Consider the following 20,041-nt stretch of genomic DNA (forward strand, 5'->3'; position numbering starts at 1 on the left):
TTAGAGATGTTTTTGGTTAAAATGCTTGTCAATGTTTGTTTTCCACAAACATGTAATGAAAAGATGACAGAATCTTATTAAATTAACATTTGAAGCCTGATCCTTTAATTGCTGATTAGACTTCAGAATTAGATTGTTTCATTGAGCAGTGCACACACAGTTCACTTTCGAAATTTTCAGATATTTAGATACTTTCACTTTCATCAATGCAAAACATTTCATAGTTTTCTTCAACAGATTAATTTTTGCTCTTCGAAAGTGCACATATTTTTGCATTTCATTTTCCATATTATTATTATTATTATTATTGTTGTTGTTGCTTACAGGAGTGTTCTGAAATACAGACTCTATAGTGTCTGTGGTGTGCTGACTGTTTACTAAATAATTCAAACTGAAACACTATGAATGCTTTACATAATAACATTTCATTATAACTTTTATAATAAACCACTTTGAATATTCCAAGATGACATCTACTGTAACAGATAAAGATCAACACAATATACAATAAAATAAAGAAATAATAATAGTAGTCAAATCATTAAATTCATGAGAAACCACAATTTACATTAAGCTATCCTAAATTACTGACTCTGTTTACATGAATTACAGTATAACAAACATCAAAACTATATCCGTAATATTCCTCGACAACAGTTGCTAGTTGTGCAGTTTACTTACAAGCTCAAAAAAAAAAAAGAAATTGCTTGATTAATAAATTATACAAATATTCCAATGGAGAATCACTAGAATTGAACAAAGCAGATGGCAACTATCACATGAAAAAAAACTTGTTATTTCATGAAAAAATATTCATGAATATATTCTCTTCTTTTTATAATGTGATTATAGTGGTATAAATAATATATGGGCTGCTGGTCTGAGAAGGATATATACCCTTCTGAAGTGATTCAACAAAGAACTGCTTTTTTTCCTCCATTTTTATACATACCATTTTTTGTTTCTAATATTATGAGGTTGAATGCTCAATAGCTCCTCATGAGGATTTCACGGTAAATCACACATGGAGAGACCTGGCATTGCAAAAGTAACTTCAGGATTTGAATTGTAAACTGCAAACGATGACTCCAAAAATAAATATATATATATAATAATAACAACAATAATAATACATTTTATTTATATAGCGCCTTTCCCATGATGATCCTGAGCAGATTTTCCAGTTCAAAAAAGTGTACTTGAATATATTGTTACATTAATACTTTGTACTGTGTGTTGAGATTTATACTTCTGTTGTAATCCTTAATACGCATAAGAGACGTTACATTTTATACATCAAACACTCAGCTCCTTTATGCTATTTCTATTAGATAGATAGATAGATAGATAGATAGATAGATAGATAGATAGATAGATAGATAGATAGATAGATAGATAGATAGATACTTTATTAATCCCAAGGGGAAATTCACATACTCCAGCAGCAGCGTCAGTGTCTGTCAGTGGAGCAGGACAGTGACAGCAGTCTGTCGCTGAAGCTGCTCCTCTGTCTGGAGATGATACTGTTCAGTAAGCACATTTTTGTCTGAATTCAGAAATAGTGTTTTCATTATTTAAAAAGAAAAATAGGGTGACTCAGTTGACTGTGTTGTTGTAACAACTTCAGAGACTTGGCTTCAGGTTTGGGCTTGGCTGGTGTTTGTTATGTTTGCACATTCTGCTCATGAGGTACAATACCCATATAGACTATTTGAGCTGTTATCTGTAAATTAGCCCTCTGTGAGTAACTATGAGTGGATGTGTGTTGAATGTACCCAGTGATGTCCAAGATTGGGTCCTGTGTTGCACCTCTTACTGCCAAGTTGGCTGTGGCTCTGCTTGACTGAACTGGAAACAATGGGTTTAGGAAATTGACAGAGAGAATCAAAATTAACATACAGTTCAGACATGATCAATAATCCATAATTGCTAAATGACATACCAATAATTTGCAATGATACAATTAAATGTAAAAGAAGCCAAATGCAAAACCAATGGTTATATAATAGAATGAAATCTAGAAAAATGTGGAAAAAATCCTGAAACAAAGTCAGAAAGAAAAAAAAAAAGAAAATATAGACAATTTGAGAGATTTCATAAGTTTTGTGAACACAACAGCAGTAACCATTTAAAACAAAGGCCTGTTTTTCTTTAAATATATAAATTGTATAAGTGAGTGACCCTAAATAACCCATTCATGATGTGTATATTTTTGATGTATCTTCCATATTTTCCATGGCATGCTAGCTGGTATAAGGCCATTATTCTCTGGCTTACCAACTTGTACTGCACTAAGGATTCTACTCTGTCATTGTCTCTGAGGTTACATGACACAACCTGTGTAGTTTATCTTAAAGTGAGTATCTGTTTACTACTGTAGTGGTCTTTTACTAACCACACAATTTATCATACTGTACATTGATTTTATCTGTAGTTATTTAAATGATAGCAAGTGAGACTGTCACTTTTACATGTAACATCAAGCATTTTAAAGATATATCATGGTCTGACCACCAGATTACATTTACTACACAGACTCTACACTGGCCCCATATGATGGAGTACTCCTTATACATGTGCCATGTAATGGATTGGCTTGGTTCCTGCCATGTGACCAATGCAGCCAGGATAAGCTTTGGTGCCCCATGACTTTATACAGGATTAAGTGGGTTGGATACATTGATAGATGGACAAAGAAGTAGCATGTTAAAACTGAAGCCAAAACAAAGACATATAGTCTATGTTTCTTTGTTTTTAGTTAGATGGTGGCTTTGGTGTTATATTCTTAAATCGTAAAACAGTATATTGTATATTTAATATAAGCTTAAGTTTTTGATGAGAAACATACATAGACACATACCAAATATACACTTGATATTTAGAAAGAAATAAAGAGAAAGAGATAAAGCTACTCTGATTAAATCAAAATCTGATTTTGTAATCAAATTTATAAGAAAGCAATAAAGAAATATATAACTAGGAAAACCAAAGTAAAGACTTTTCTTCGTACTACCTTATGCATAACTACAAGATAACTGATGAAACTGCTGGCACAAACAGGTAACCACTGCTTCTTACAAATTCATGACTGAAGGTATGACCTGTAATTCCATTACTATGTGTTAAAGTACAGCCAAGTAGGTATTTTACACAAGGGCCAGTATGTTATCAAGGTTTGCACTCTGTGTTTATTTCACATGAAAATGTCTCTTGGACTGAAGACTGCAGTTTTGCTGGGTCACTCAAGTTGTCTTAAGTCAATAAAGGCTCCATTGTCTGGACAGCAGTGTTTGAAGCAAAGAAAAGGGCATTTTGGAGTCTCCAGTAATGCCTGTGAAAGACTGCTTGTTTACATAATAAGGAGAACATGCTTTACCAGGGCCCTTGAGCATACAAGCCACATCAGCATTTCAAAGAGTTGTGCTGTTTAAAATGTGTCTAAATGTGATAGATCAACTGATTTTGACCAGCCACCAGAGACAAAACTGGTCACTGCCAACAGTCTTATATAAATAGCATGCTGCACAAGACAATAGGTATAAACCAAACCATTCATAGGGTAAAGCCCTGCTTTACAGCTGTATCAGATAGTGTTTGTCTGTCTATCCATCCACTCATATGTGATTTAAAGTGAAACTTTCATTACAGGGTATCAAGAAGCACTAGGTGCAATTCAGGAACTAACCTTTGATGGGACTTCAGTCTGTTACATGCAACACTTGGTCATAACGTGAACGCAGAGTTAGCAGTTGTAGAAAACAGGATTAGTAAAAGAACATACACACACAGATACAAACAGAATGAGCAAACTCCACACTGATAGTAATTAGGCTAGTTGTTGAACATGCAAGAGGTCACTCTTATTTCTTCATATTCTACACACATATTTTGATAATTGTTTTGTGTAAGTGCTAACTATGTATATTATATGGAAAAAAAGACAAAATGAGAACAATGTCCACATACTTTCTACCATGAATGTTGTTCTTTATTATTTTCATCTAAACCTGTCAGACATTGCAAATGCATTCTTGTTATAACCTTTTCAAGAGTAAACATAACAGCAGCAATCCTGCTCTTCTGTAGATCAATGTCTTTCCACAAGGGGCCCAGGATGCACAAAAGGAATGTAGAGATGGCCCCAAGAAAACTGCAACCATGCAACTGTCGATTTACGACTATTGAAGCATAATGATAGATGTCAAAGAAAATACTGCTTCACTGAATTAATTCAACACTCTTAACATATCTAATAGCTCTTTCAAGAAAAAAAAAAAGATTAAAAGAAAAACTGTCTTCTGATTTAATCAGGCTGTTTTCATTTCCTTTTTCCCTCTTCCAACTACCAACAACCCAGCAACTACAGCAGCCTCAATGCATATAAAAATGAAGTGAGGGATGGATAACCCTGTCCTTCATGGAAGCTGTTTTCTGTATCATGGGGGCATCTTTCATTTGTTCATTCAGTCAATAAATCAATACGAGTTCCCCAAAATTCCTTATATTCTGATTTTAGGCTGCAATCCTGACAAAAAGGCCATATTTGAATTTGCATAAATATGTCCAATGAAGAATGTAAAATAGAATGTTAAGATTACTTACTTCAGATTAATAACTTTTGCAAGCAATGCAGCTTTTCCTGAAAAGTGTTCGATTTGTCAAAAAGACCTTTTTGTTTCCATTTGTAACTGCAATGTGTACCATCTTCCCACTGCTTCATCACATACTCATGGTAAGTTGTTCTCGAAAATGTCTGTGTTTTAAAAGCTTTCTTGTATAATAATGACATACAAATTATCAGTGCTGTGCCTTGCTCTGATTCTGAAATGTTCACACTTTCACTCCAGAAAAGTTAAGCGTTGTGTGAGCCTGGCACCAGTCAATATTAATGGTCTTGCCAAATGCCTCCACAGCTGATTAACAAATCCTGTTAAATTGTGCATATTACAGCAGAGCAGCCTAATGTGACATAACAGATGAACATAAGACCTGACTGGGCCTACTTCCTGTCCAACTACAGGATAACTTTTAACATTGCTGTTATCAAATCTGTTTTATTATTTCTCTAAACATACACAACTGAGATCCTTGAACAAAGAAATGGAAAAATTTTCAATCACGCCACATTTATGAAATGCCATATGCTAAGTCAAAGGAATGTCAACAAAATATATCCATCCATTTACAATCTTGAACAGAACATCAAAATATGGAAGAACACACACCAACACACACAAGCACACTGCAAAATATAACAAAAAATATCAACTATCCTCAAGAATGTCTGTGAATTCAAACATATTAAATGTATGCAAGGTATATATATATATATAACACCATACCAAGCATCAGCTGCACTCTGCCCCTGAGCAAACAAATATTGGTAATGTTTACTGATTTGGTTCTTAACCCCAAGTGCTGGTCTAATTTTTGCAATGGGTTTCCTGTTGAATGGGCATGCATTTAACCATTTTCATATTCACTTTGCATCATTTTCCTATATAGATAGGCCCTAACCCAGTAGAAAGACAAATAAAAGAAGAAGCAAATCATCACAGTGTGCAACACAAAAAAACCTTTCTGCTATCCCCTTAATAAATGCATGTGCGCTTACACAGGGTGCATACAAAAACTCTCAACCATCTTCTTAATACACACACTTGTGCATATACTTCATTACTGATGGTTAAGCTGACAGCAAGCTTTAGTGCAACTAGGATTCTCAGAAAAACTGCAATCTTTGTACAGATGACTTAGCCTGGGATTAGCTAATATCAACAAAGTAAATGGGGAAAAAAGAACTAAGTTGAAGGCAGCTGCAGAATTAACTAACTAGTTCTTACAGTAATAGCAGTAGTCATTCAGAAGAGTACAAAAGAGAAAGCTATTTTAGAAAAAAAATGAAGAAAAATTGAATTGTGGAACTGAAATGATGGTTAGAAACAAAATTATAAAAAAAGAATTCATAATTGGAAGTATGACATTAGTCAAGTGAATCAATAAGCAGCTTGGAACCAAGCACAAGTTTTCTTTCCTCTTCTACATAGGTATGACATTCCATACCTGGTGTTGGACATAGTTGTAGCCGGTGTCACAAGGTGATCTTAGTAAAAGTTTCAAAATTCCTATTTACAAATTCTAATCAAAGTAACAATTTTGTTATTTAGGGCTACTTATTTGATGGTTAAGAGCTCAAAATAAAAATCAACAAATCTATGAATACAGTATGGCCTAAAATGCTTATTGGCAACTATTTGCAGACTTTAAAGGTCAGCATATGAAATATTCATCATCATGGTCAAAACAAGAAACACTAGAAAAATCTACAATAATCATCCCGAATCTTATCACTTTTGACATTCCATTTTATTCCAGGGCCATTATTCATAGAAAGTAAGAAGTTTTTTTTTTCCCCCCTAGAAAATTCCTACATTTATTTATCTTTACTTCTCCCCAAGAGGCCAAATGGAAGCATAAAAAAAAACTGTTGTACAGAGCTTGTCTAGCATTGTTTTAATTAACCTTCTAGTATATAACAAGCTATCAATCCCCCTACCCTTTTAGTATATTACAGGTTCATCTGATAATTCACTCATTAAATGAGACAACTGCATAAGCCTTCAAATGCAGTTGCTTAAATTGCATTAAAGCATTTTCTTAACTAAAAAAAAAAAATCAAACTTACAATATTACTCAATGTGATTCTTGTTAGTCAAATACTTCAGTATGTTTCTTATTAATCAAATATATTTTTTATGCTTTACACTGTATCAAATTTCAACTAACGTCATAGTGATACTGCAGTATGGAACTTAATAAATTGTACCAACTTAACAGAACAAAAAAAAAAAAGAAAAAAACAACAGCAACATTCTCTCCTGCACAAAATAGGAAGCTCTTGTTGCTAAGCAATTCCATGCCATTTATAGAGAGAAAATGAAGAGGCCAATCCAATTCAGCATTCCTTATATTTTTAAATTATGAATCGTTATTCTTCTAAAATCAATTTAGCTTGAACATTCACAGAATGAGTGGTTTTGAAAAATCAGCTGACATGCTACTTAATGATGCACACTAAAAATGGCAGCAAAAAAAAGACAAAACTCTTTATTGCATTGTACATCAGCAGAAAGAAAATAGAAATGGATTCAAGATGCTATTTTCCCACATTTGTAACGAAAAACAAACCTTTACATTGTTCACTTGCGTGAAATTCAAACACACAAATAAAACTTGAGAATGATTCTGCTATGAATCACTTAAGTTAACAAACTGGTATACAGCTGCACAATTGTGAACAAAGAGTTGAGTGTGGCCTGTTATACTACAATTTGAAAAACTTATTCACATTTCAATATACAGCTAAAATATCGTGCATCATAAATAGTCCTCCAACTTTAAAATGAAACCAAGATGTTGCATGCAGTGACAAAAAAAGTTTACATTTTTAACCCTATTCTAAATTGTAATCCTGCCAGGGAATCTAAATGTTCTTTAATGTGCACTATATGCCAGACACATTAACATAGAACATAGACTCTGTATAATCAAAGATTACAAGCACAAGAGCATAACAGTTTCTTAAAAAAACACCCTATCATTTTCCAAAGTGTGCTGAAAATTAGGAGGACTGCGACAAAAGATACCTTCTAGATTGCAATCTTAGTGAAGGATTTTCTGTGTGTCTTTTCCTAAGCAGCAAATGATTGACCTGAAAGTCACCAAATTGAAGAAATAAAGGTTTTTCTGAGAGTAACTTGATACCAGAGAATTCCTAGTTTCAATCTGCTTCCAATTACAAGCACAGTAAGTATTTCCATTCAAGGAAAACGGCTCTTAAGATGCACCTATTTTGAATTAATGTATATCAGACTACATAGTGCTGCTTTTTTCACCAAAATGGAAAATAAAATTTAAAGTTTTTTTTTTTTAATTCTTGAAATATTTCTGCTTCTTATGAAATGTGCAAATTAATGTAGGAACATGTTGTAGTCTACACTACCTCTTTAAAATACAGTCAACACAGCTAAAGTGAAAACATAGTAATATGTTTACAACTATAGTGTATTAAACATGATCATCTTCATTAGGTGAATCCTAAAAAACATCACATCTTTGGCATTTTATAAATACTATTTATTTCAAGGAATTACATCTAAAGTCTATCTCCAAAAACAACAACTAGATGAAGCTAACCTAATTCTTTATTTAGTAACCTTAAGAACAAAACTGCTTTTAAGCTAGTGGCAGGATCATTCTATAATGTTTGATTACAACCGTTTTTTCACTGCTGACCATTTCCTGATATATTCCAAAATATATAAAATAAATTAACATCAAAGGAAAAAGAGAATCATACACTACAAAGATCTATTACATACAAATGGAAAGAAAAATGCATGTCCACTCTGAGGAGTCTTATTAAAATGATTTATAGGTAAAGTCCATTTCCAGCCATGGTTCATTAAAAAACAATTGTGACATTAAGATAGTCTGGAAAACCGTAGTCACAAAGTGCACAGGAAAAAAAACCAAAACAAGGAAAACAAAATGCAGAGCTTTTACCTTGAGTAAATCCTTCACATGGTCCCTGAGGGGTTAAATAAGACCACCTATTCTCTTCAGATGCTAATGTAGCCTCTGTGCTGGTTTAAACTGCTCAGAGCGTCTCCTCCTCCTCCCATTCCAAACACATAAGCACACTGCAGAAAAGGCATGCACTTTCAAACAGGAATATTAATGACTGCACATGCCGCCAAAGAGTTTTGGCTTTTCCTGGCTGGGTTACAAGGTCAACTGGGCATCACGCTGGTCACCCACCTTTCCACTGGCAATCCTTCGCTCCCCTTTCTCTCTCTCTATCTGTCTGTAAAACAGCAAACCCAGTGCTGGCAAGTTTAACCACTCTATCATGTATCGTGTAACGGAGTCTGGCCCTCTCGCAGCAGAGAGCAGCAATCACACATGATAGGCTGAGCCTTCTCTGTTTACACCCAGGCAGGGGAGGGGGATGAGCCTAGCCCTCCTCAACCATTTGTGAGCTTTGTGTTTGTCTTAAAAAACATTCGTCTTAGCCTCTCCCTCTCAACCTAGCAGCTGCCGCTTTCAGTACAATAGCTTACCTAGCAATTAGTTAATCAAGCGTCTGTGCTGTGCTACATTCAAACGTTCCATCTTCATGAAATAAAGGTGTGCTTACATTTTTTCCTGCTCCCTTCTCTTTGAATTTCTACTGTGGTGGGTAAATAAGCATGCATGGAGAAATATGCAAACGACTACCCAGTAATGTGCTAAAACACATAGTGAATATTATACTTCAGAAAATATGTTTATTCAAACATAAATGGGAGTGACTGCAAATTACCTGTACTTTGAGAAAAATAACTCATTTATTTGATGAGCCGAGTACTAGTCCTAAAAGAGAGCAGTGTTTCACTCTTTACACTTGGAATACAGATTTTAATGTATTTGCAAGTACTTTCAACACCTTATTCAAGCCAGTCTGACTGTGTAATCTTTTTCCACTTGAAAGGTTGAGTGGGATGACAACATGAATATCCTTTAACCCTTTAGAAACTATAATACAGCTAGCCCCTTCTCTAATGAAACAAGCTATGGCTTTTTACAAAAAACACAGAGAAAAAAGTTTACACAACAGTTAAATGTTTTAGGAAACAAGTAGGTAAGTACATTTTTTTAGGGCATACACCCATCACCAATTTCATTTTGCTAAAATTGGTGGATTCTGATTTTTTTATTTATGCTTTTATTTATTTATTCTTTACAATAAGCTCCTGCATACCCAGCCATGTAGAAACCTTACGTTTAATACTGAAGTGGTATTTTTAAACTGCTGACTACAGGTGTTACCTGTTAATTGTTTATTAGCAAAATATAATCCTGTAAGGTTACAGTTAAGTGAAAATAATCCATCTATCCATCCATTATCCAACCTGCTGAATCCGAACACAGGGTCATGGGGAAGTGACAATAAAATAAATAAAATCTCCTTAAAACACACTTTTTGCAACTAATAAGCTATGCACAATAATATTTATCAATAATACACACCATATAAAAGACAGTACAAATTCCTGTCTTAATTACAAGCTGCAATTCTAACAAAATATTCGTGTTTATGAAGAAGATACAAACCTAATATATTTATAAACCTAATATATTTAACAGTTTATACGTACAGTAACACAGCCATATTTGGCTCTAAGCAGCAAAGTCACATTCTTCTCTTTTTCTAATTAAAAATGTAAACTGCTGTACCTAAAATACTCAGACAAGCAGTGTCTCTTTTAAAAATATCTGAATCCATTCTCTTTTAACTTTTGCCAAAGATGTACCTTTCTTTTCTTACACTTTACACAGGATGAATCATCTATTCTTTTTTCTCAGTTTATTACTCTACTTTCTTGAATGTAAAAGTCAAGATTCCCAGACTGTATTTAAGACTGCTGTTGTTAAAACCTCGCTCAAGATAAATAAACTTGACTCTTCTGTTTTTGCCAATTTAGACCTATTTCTAACCTGATTTTCTTAAGTAAAAATCTAAAAAATGCAATCATTACACACCTAAATGATCACTTGAATAAACATGCTATTCTTGACAAGTTTCAGTCAGGTTTTAGAATGAATCTCAGTACAGAAACTGCACTGGTTAAAGTAGTAAATGACTTGTGGGTAAATGCAAACAGAGGCTGTTGATCTATTCTCATCCTCTTAGGTCTGAATGCAGCTTTAGATACCATTGATCACAATATTCTTAAAAATCGCCTTAGTCAGTGGGTGGGCCTCTCTGGCAATGTCTTATATTGGATTGAGTCTTACTTAATAGATTCTTTTCTTCTTAGAGCTAATTATACTTTGAATATTGATATTGTATATGGTGTACCACAAGGCTCTATCCTGGCTCCACTGCTCTTTTCGATCTACATGCTTCCATTAGATCAGATTACCTCAAGTCATAACATGAGCTACCACAGCTGTGCTGATGACACACAACTGTATTTATCAGTAGCACCTGATGACCTGGACTTTCTTGGTTCACTGACCCAATGTCTTGTGTTTCTGAATGGATGAGTAGTAATTTTCACAAACAAAATAAGGAGAAAACAGAAATCGTAGTTATTGGAAAAAATAGATATAGTGAGGGTATTAGAATTAAACTTGATCCCATTGGCTTAAAAGTCAAGATGAAGGTAAAAAATTGAGGTAATTATTGACTCTGACCTAAATTTTACATCACATATTAATCAGGTTACCAAGACAGCATTTTTTCACTTAAGAAATATAGTAAAAGTTAGATCCCTTATAAATTTGCAAGATGCTAAAAAGTTAGTTCACGCTTTTGTTTTTAGTCGACTAGATTAATGTAATGCACGTCTTTCAGGACTACCCAAGAAAAACATGGAACAATGGAAAACAGTAAGAAAACAAAATCTGAGCACGTCTCCAGTTTTGATGTCATTACATTGGTTACCAGTACCATTTAGAACTGACTTTAAAATACCGCTAATGGTTTACAAAGCCTTAAATAATCTCGTTTGGCCCTATATTTTGGAAGGCCTGTCACCTTACACTCCAAGTCATAACCTTAGATCTTCAAATGAGTGTCCGCTTATAATTCTAAGAGCTAAACTTAAAAGAAGTGGTGAGGCAGCCTTCTGCTATTATGCACCTAAAATACGGAATAATTTAACAGATAAAAATTCACCAGGCTAATACAGTTGAGCATTTAAAAAAAAAAATTCTAAAAGCCTATTATTTTAACATGACTTTCTCATAGCTACCTTTTAGTGTATCCCTGTTAATCTATACAAGCATTGAATTATCATTTTCATCAAGACTCCGTAATCCAAACAAATCCCTGCTGTTCTCTGCTGTTCTTTTTCCATTTTTTTGTGGTGGTGTTCTGCACCACCACCATCTGATCAAGGCACCATGCTGTCCCTACATTGATAAATTGAAGGCAGTACCCCAGATGTCCACATGATCATCATCAAATTCTTTCACATGAAGCCTGAAAGTCATAAGGACTGATTTAGATCATATATGTTGGGTAGAGGACAGTCTCTTGGCCCTGAAACCCCTGCAGATTTTTTTTTTGCCTCTGGCACATCTTGTGTGTTTTTTTTTCTTACTTTTTTTCTGTCCTCCTGGCCATCTCACCTTACTTTATTTTTGTTTCATATAAACTTTTCTTTCTTCATTTTGTAAAGCACTTTGAACTACACCATTTGAATGAAAATTTGCTATGTAAATAAATGTTGTTGTTGTAATCTTATTTTATAAAGGATTCTTTAAGATAGATATTGTCCTAAGCTACTTTACATGTTAAATACAGTATCTATCAAACTATACACAGTACTGTAAACATTAAGTGATTACAGCCTAGGCAGCCTGACTTCTTTTATGGTTAAACCTGCAGCCTACCCTTATGGTTTCTAGCCACATGTCTCAACCACTTGGTGGCACATATCACCCACCTTCAGTCAACTCAGACATAATCAGTGAAAACTTAAGGCAGATGCAACTCTAATATTGTGGTTCATCATTTTGATAGTATTTGGTAGAGTTCAGTTGTTTTATTTGCAAATGAAGAGCCCCACGGTTAAAGGAAAACATGACAGGACCACTTGCAGGGCCACTTGAAATGTTAAATGTAGTAGGGAAGAAAAAAACTTAAATGTCTAGAAAACCTGTATCTGGCAAGTTATGTAATTCCTTAAAATTAAAGCAATAACAAACCCACATCTGTGCTTCATCTGCCAAGATGTCACTATGTAAAAGATATACAGTCTTTGATCTCACAGCTGGACTCTGCTCACTGTATTTAACACAGAAATATTTCTCTTTAATGGCCTGCCATTAAATACACTAAAGCAGATCATAATGTTTTTCTCTATGGCAAAGCAAGCAGTTGATAACCCAGAAAAAACAGTGATAGTGTTTCCAATGTATTGCTTGCACAATGGAAAAAATACCATAACTGTCTTTGCAAACACTAAAAAGGCCCATTGGTACATTATTTACTTTTAACAATGTGTAAAACAGTTTTATGGTATATAGTAATTTATTTGGAACAAAATACCGTAACAGATATACAGTAAACATAATATTCTTATACCCATTTATATTACTTCAAAGTTGCAAAGGCCAGAAGACTGGAACCAAACCTGAATGGGAAGTCAGGCCACTGTGATAGAGAGGGCCAATTTAGAACTGCCAATTAACTTAAAACACGGGTCTTTTTAGTAGCTGCTTATGTGTGATGTATACTGTCGCTGAGACATTACCATATTTCAAAGTGGTTTGTGTACATTGCAGTAAACCCAAAAGTCAATCAAAACCAATAATGGTATGTTAACATAATCAAGGGTGTCTCCTTTCAAATAAATCATACGTTTCCATGTTGTCTGCTCTCATTCATTATTAAAATATGAGATTTGCAGATGTATATGCCAAGGTGAGCAGCACATCACAGCTGAGTGAATCTGCTTTAACAAAGATCTCTTGTACATCAAGCTACATACAGTGAAGGGTTCATTACGATTAGATACCATTCCAATGATGTATAGCTGTCTTGGACTGGTTATTTGTACTACATGTCACAGCTGTACAGGGTGCGCACAAAGTCCGTATACCCCTATCTTTTGGAGGATTTTGAAAACACGCTTCGATTGCGGGAGCTGCGATAAATCGCGCACTCGTCAGAGAACATAACCTTTTCCTTCTCAGTATTTGTTGGAAATCTGCGCAGCATCAGATCACAAGCTTCCTGACGTCTGTCCAAGTCAGCATCTGATAACTCGTTAACGTGCAATGGATGCCAACATTTCATTTGCAACTCCTGTTTGATGTGTTTTCGCATTGTCGATTCCACTATTCCCAACTCAGCAGCACGTTTACGAGTGGATTTCATTGGGGATCGTTGAACAGACTCTGCCACATCTGCACATGTTTCATGCCTTGTGGATGGTCTTCCACTTTGCGGCACATCTCGGACGCTGCCTGTTGCAAAAGCCTTCTTCTCCCACTGCAACAACGTCCTCTTTGTCGGCAATGCCTTCCCAAAACGCACAACAAAGTCATCCATGACATTTTTGACCGATTTCCCAGTAACTGGCCGCTCATGAACCCACACAGTGACCACCAAACGCTCCTCGATCGTGAAAACACTTGTCACCCATCACTTCATCTTGGAACGGCCGCCACTTTGTTGTGATTTCTTGAGCGGCAGCAGGTGGCAGCCAGACAGGATGTCGGAAACACACCTCGAAATACCAGGAAGACTTGTGCTGATGTCCACAGGAACCAAATTGTCATCCTGTCGTCCTGTAAATGCTCCTAAAGATAGGGGTATACTGACTTTGTGCGCACCCTGTACATAAAAGGCAGGAAAGAAAATGCTTGTATGACAGATAATCTTTACGCATCAATACGCACAAAGCTTGAGTCAGATTCTGATCACAGTTTTGACTCTATTGGGAACAACGCATTTCCTAAAGGACACAATGCTACTCTTGATTTGTAAATACTGCTTGGCTTAACTTTGAAAACTCACTGTCTGCAGTTTTACAATTCAAGCAGGGTTCAATTAACATACTCTGATGCTGTCTACTGCACATTCTCCCTATGTTAGTTTCCTGAGCAGTGCTCCTTCAATTTCATCTTAAGAGTATCTGCACCATTTAATAGCATACCAGTGAGTACTGTTATGCTGTACCTGTGCCTCTCAGAAGTTTCACATGAGTTCCCCACTTCGATCGAATGTGATTGCACCTTTTGAGTTTGTGATATGTTCACTGTATATTTCCATTTCCAACCCCAACATTTACCAAAGGAATCAACAATGGCATACAATATTTTTTTTATCCAATTTCAAATCATGCGCTCTTCATTACAGAAACAACTGCAATTACAAATTTGAAATAAGATCAAAAAGCGACCCCCTTGTTGAAGTAAGCATGATAAAAACAGGATAAAAAACATCCCATGGCATTGTCAATCCTTTCAGTGAGGTGTGGAGGTTTATACCGTGAATAAATCTCATATGCTGGGGACTCAGAGGCAGCCACCTAAGACCAAAAGAGTGGCTTAGAAATAATGATTTAGCTGTGTATGTGTGGTGCGTTTGATTAGCTCTGAGAGTGCAGGTCCACAACAGTTTTCTGCCCTGGACCTACAGTTCCCGGTAAAGACATTGATTCCACCTCTGTAACACAGCACTGGAAGAAGCTGGTATGAAAATGTATGCACATACTTAGTTTATTCTGCAACAACAAAATAAACAAACATCTGTGGAGCAACTGTAACAGAATGCAAAAGACGATGTGTGAATTGCAGCACAAAAACTTGAATCTGTTCTACAAAATGTAATATTTCTCTGTGTGAAGTGGTAAAAAGAAACTGTTTATAGGACTGGCATGTAATATAATTCTGAAAGCAAAGGTCTGTTTGTAATTATATGAGCATAGTTAAAAATTGCCTAATTTTTGCTTCCGAGTAATATAAATGGTGCATGTGTGTTTGAGTGTATATTTGTATTTTTTCTAAAAAAAAAAAAATTACAAAATAACTGCAAGTGCAATAATTGTATTGAGAGATTGCTTAGGTGCAAGAGACTAGATGTTTCCAAGAAATGACTGAATGTTTCCAAAATGGGGGATACCATGTGCCGAACAGTTTAACTTTACAACGTTATTAAATATGACATATAAACTTAGTACAATGATAGCTGACCAATTAGGGCACAAAATAAAAAAAATTGAAGGTTGTGAAACATCAAACATCTTGGTTATGCACTGTATAATCCAGTTTTTGGATAGAATTCCCTAAAGCGGCAAGTCTTTTTTTTGTTTTTCTTTACATGATTTTGGTGTAAACAAAAGTTTTTAATATGTATAAATACTTTATTTTAAAAATCTGGTATTATACTCACTACTCAACAACCATCTGAATCTCCTTTATTATGTACATAAAATAGCTCTTTACTTTGGGAATGTACACTAATTTAGGACCAATAAAGACGGAAACCATTAGAGCATAAGAGGTTAATGATATTCCAAGCAACCTTTTATGAACCAGCTCATGTGTACTTTTTTCTGTTTCTTCTATCTATTTGATGATATATGAAGTTTCAAAATATTGCTTTATTTATTGTTATTCATTTTTAGGTTTTGTTTACTTTTCAGATTTGACATTATTTGTTGAATGTTTTAGATATGTTGCTCATAAAGCATTTATCTGTTCTAATGTATGAAATATTCTATATAAAGAGACATTAATATCATCATGAGTTATTTAAAAAACAATTTGACTCATGTTTTGCAAATGTAGTAAGAAAGACCACCAGGCTAAATTCAGCTTTTGCAAATACGAGCACAGATCATGCATCAGACCTTTCAAGCAAGTTTCATATAAAATCAATAACAATCAACTTTTTCCCCTCTGGGAGAATTCAGATAAAATATGAAAGTAAATAAGTTAGACCTTTGCCCTTTTCATCAGCTTCTGTGATCTAATTCTATTTTAAAATCTTCAAGAAGCACAATACATTGTAAGCCATTAAACTGAAGCAAAGCCTAACCTTGGTTTAAATCATGATGGTGTTTGTTTATAACATACAATTCAAGCTATTTTGAAAGCCACTGGCAGCCTAGAATATTCATGAGCTCTTCACTTGAAGGTTTTATCAGCTTTGGAGTCTGTTGCTAAGGAAGATAATTTGCACCGGTCCATTATTCTTGCATCCCTTGAACAGATCTTTTGAAATACTTGTCATAATTTCCAAAGGAGTCACTTAAAATGAAATTGAGGATTATAATTGAGGATGGTCTGATATACTGTACTGTACTCCAGGCTCCATAAACATTACAAATCACATTTCCCTCCACCTTGTTACACATCCCCAGAACTGCGTAGGACACTATTTTACTCATTTCACCTGTCAATAGCTAAAAACAATAATTTGCGAAAAAGCTTGCTAGGAGTTTCAGCAGGGAACCCAATACAAACCAGGAAATAAGCCATCAGCTATGTAATAACATATTGACGGGTCATTCAGCACTGACCAATGTAATTTCAACACAGAAACCTTTTAGCTAGGTATGCTTATGGCACAGAACAAATAACAGGATACATTCAGTTTGTGTTTTCTTATGAAGAAAATTACCTTTAAGTTGCTGCTAACTATAGCCTGCACTATTCATGTTGCCTTCACATATTCTACTGTTCACAAATATAACCAAAAAGCAGCAATAGCTCATTAATTAAGCATCAGACATCTTTACATTTCTGAAAGTCTTCATCAAAAAAATATATAAGATCCCTGATTATTGCAACGAAAAATGATCTAATAAATATGACAGAAAGAACCAATATTTAAATTTTATGGATTCCATGAAATATCAGGAGATTTTAAATAAAAACCTGACTGCCTCCTCCAGGAAAATAAACTGGGTCGTCATGGGATCTTCCAGCAGGATAATGATCCGAAACACATGCCAAAATCAATCCTGCAATGGTTAACTGACCACTAAATCAAAGTTCTGCCAGGGCCATCTCAGTCCCCTGACCTGAACCCTATTGAGAACCTGTGGAGTGAGCTGATGAGGAGAGTACACAGGAGAGGACCTAGGACCCTGGATCATCTGGAGAGACTATGTAAAGAAGAATGGTCTCAGATACCATGCTCTACATTCTCCAACCTTATAAAATTTTATAAGAGAAGACTCCATGCTGTCATATTGGCAAAGAGAGGTTGTACAAAGTATTAAATGCAGGGGTGCCAACAATTGTGACACATGTGGTTTTGTTAAAAATATTTACTTCTTAATGAAAGCCTTGCTTTTCTTTGCATGAACTGGTTTCAAATAAAAGTCAGATGTTTCTCATTTTTAGTATTTCCAAATGACAGTCCTTCAGCAAACAGTGATTTTTTTCTAACCCATCTTATTAATTTTTACAAGGGGTGCTAATAATAGTGGAGGGCACTGTGCACATGTATTATATATATATACTTATATATAAGTAGTGTGTTAAAGAAGTTAAGAAAAACAAAAGGAAACATTTTAAAAATAACGTAACATGATTGTCAATGTAATTGTTTTGTGACTGTTATGAGTGTTGCTGTCATCAAGGATTTGATTATCATTATTTCTTTCAATAAAGTTTGTATTTGGAGGATGTGTTGTGTTCAAGTTACATTCTGTGTTTGTGAACCGTTGTAAAGATGACAGGTTTCATTCATCAAAGTGTTCACTACCCAAATCTGTATTCATGAATCTAAGATGTTTAACAAGCATTCCCGGTATTAAGTTGTAGATTTGCCTGCGAATATTTAGCGGCAGCGTGTCTATGAACTTGTAGATTTTTCTGCGAGTATTTGGCGGCAGCATCACAAAGTTGTTTTCGTCTAGCTGCATCAGAAAATGTAGCACAACATCTGACATGCCTCTTTTTTACTGTTTTCTCACAGCTTGGATTGCTGCTGTCATAATCGGTTTGAGTTTCATGGTTTGTTTCAATTACGTTAGTATTTGCAGGACTTGTGTTGAAGTGACATTCGGCATCAGTCAAGCGTTGTAAGCATACAACCCGCTTCATCGATAACTTCGCATCCAGCTTTTGAGAGTTGAAACATTCATAAACATCAAAGTGTCCACTACTCAAATTGTCACGTGTGAATCTAAGATGTTTAAGAGGCATTGGTGATTCTCCAAAGGTGTAAAATATTTTGCCATTTCGGTACAGTTGAAAGCGACAACCGAACAATTCAGTGGCAGCCATCAACTCACATGTAGAAGCATAGGTGAAGGGCTTAAGCATTTCACCGTTATAGTGCCCCTGTGTAGTATAATTATCTCCTGTACCATCATCAGTCCACACCTTGAACCTGTCCCAGTCATTCAATACATAAGACACAATGTTTCTCTGGATATCAAGATTGAGGCTGATATGTCAGTGCAATATTTAACACAGAGAATGGAAAAGGCAGGCGGCATCTCCGGGCATGGAAACCACTCGGTAAGTGACAGTTCTTTGATCGATGGTGATCACCAAGATAGACATCTCACCACCCAAATCGCTACTTGTGAATCTAAGATGTTTAACAGGCATTCCCGGTATTAACTTATGGATTTGCCTGCGAATATTTAGCGGCAGCTTGTTTATGAACTTGTGGAATTGCCTGCAAGTATTTAGCGACAGCGTCTCTATGAACTTGTGGATTAGCCCGTGAGTATTTAGTGGCAGCATCTCTATGAAGTTGTGGATTTGTCTGCGAGTATTTAGCAACAGCGTGTCTATTAACTTGTGGATTTTTCTGCGAGTATTTGGCGGCAGTGTCACGAAGTTGTTTCCGTCTAGCTGCATCAAAAAATGTAGCACGACGTCTGACATGCCTCCTTTTTACTGTTTTGTCACAGCTTGGATTGCTGCTGATGGACGGCCTTATATGGGCAGGCAGTCAATTACGTGGGAGGTGTGGGGATGGGGGACACAATATAGGCAGGCAGCCAACTACATGGGAGGCGTGGTGATGGGGGACGCAACTCCGCCTCACACGGCGACCGAGCTGTAGGCTATGGACGTGTATATATATATGTGTGTAGAATTTCGAAATGAAACCTGCTTAACTTCTGTAAGTAAGCTGTAAGGAATGAGCCTGCCAAATTTCAGCCTTCTACCTACAGGGGAAGTTGGAGAATTAGTAATGAGGGAGTCAGTCAGTCAGGGCTTTGCCTTTTATTAGTATAGATACATATATTTGAAGATTTTTAAGCACAAAAATAGTTAATTAGACCATAGTATGCACAGTGTAATAGTAAACTAAATGTAAAAACATGAATAACACTGAGAAAACCTTGAACAGAGAAAATTAACATTGTAAGAGTTCACACTATAGCCTTACTAACCGCTCTCTGTAAATACTTTTTTAATGAGTTTTAAGCACAGGGAAAAAATAAACATTTGAAAAATACGTAATTTATACAAAAACTAACCATAAACAACCAAGAAAACTAACCTT

General features: G+C 35.3%; 1 protein-coding gene across 14 annotated transcripts in view; it reads right to left on the bottom strand.

The window, feature by feature from the left end:
- The window catches only part of tenm3 (teneurin transmembrane protein 3), an 842,281-nt gene that overhangs the window by 381,728 nt on the left and 440,512 nt on the right, over positions 1 to 20,041 (bottom strand). Inside the window, exon 1 of one of the 14 annotated variants that reach the window (XM_039751059.1) lies at positions 8,566 to 8,799. The exons of 12 other annotated variants lie outside the window; for them this stretch is intronic. The gene's annotated coding sequence lies outside the window, so the exon portion shown is untranslated. Of the gene's footprint in view, positions 1 to 7,646; positions 7,668 to 8,565; positions 8,800 to 20,041 lie in introns of those variants that run through there. One more of the 14 variants, XM_039751061.1, reaches the window with a different exon arrangement.

This window comes from Polypterus senegalus, chromosome 4, assembly GCF_016835505.1.
Source record: "Polypterus senegalus isolate Bchr_013 chromosome 4, ASM1683550v1, whole genome shotgun sequence".
NCBI classification, from domain to species: Eukaryota; Metazoa; Chordata; class Cladistia; order Polypteriformes; family Polypteridae; genus Polypterus; species Polypterus senegalus.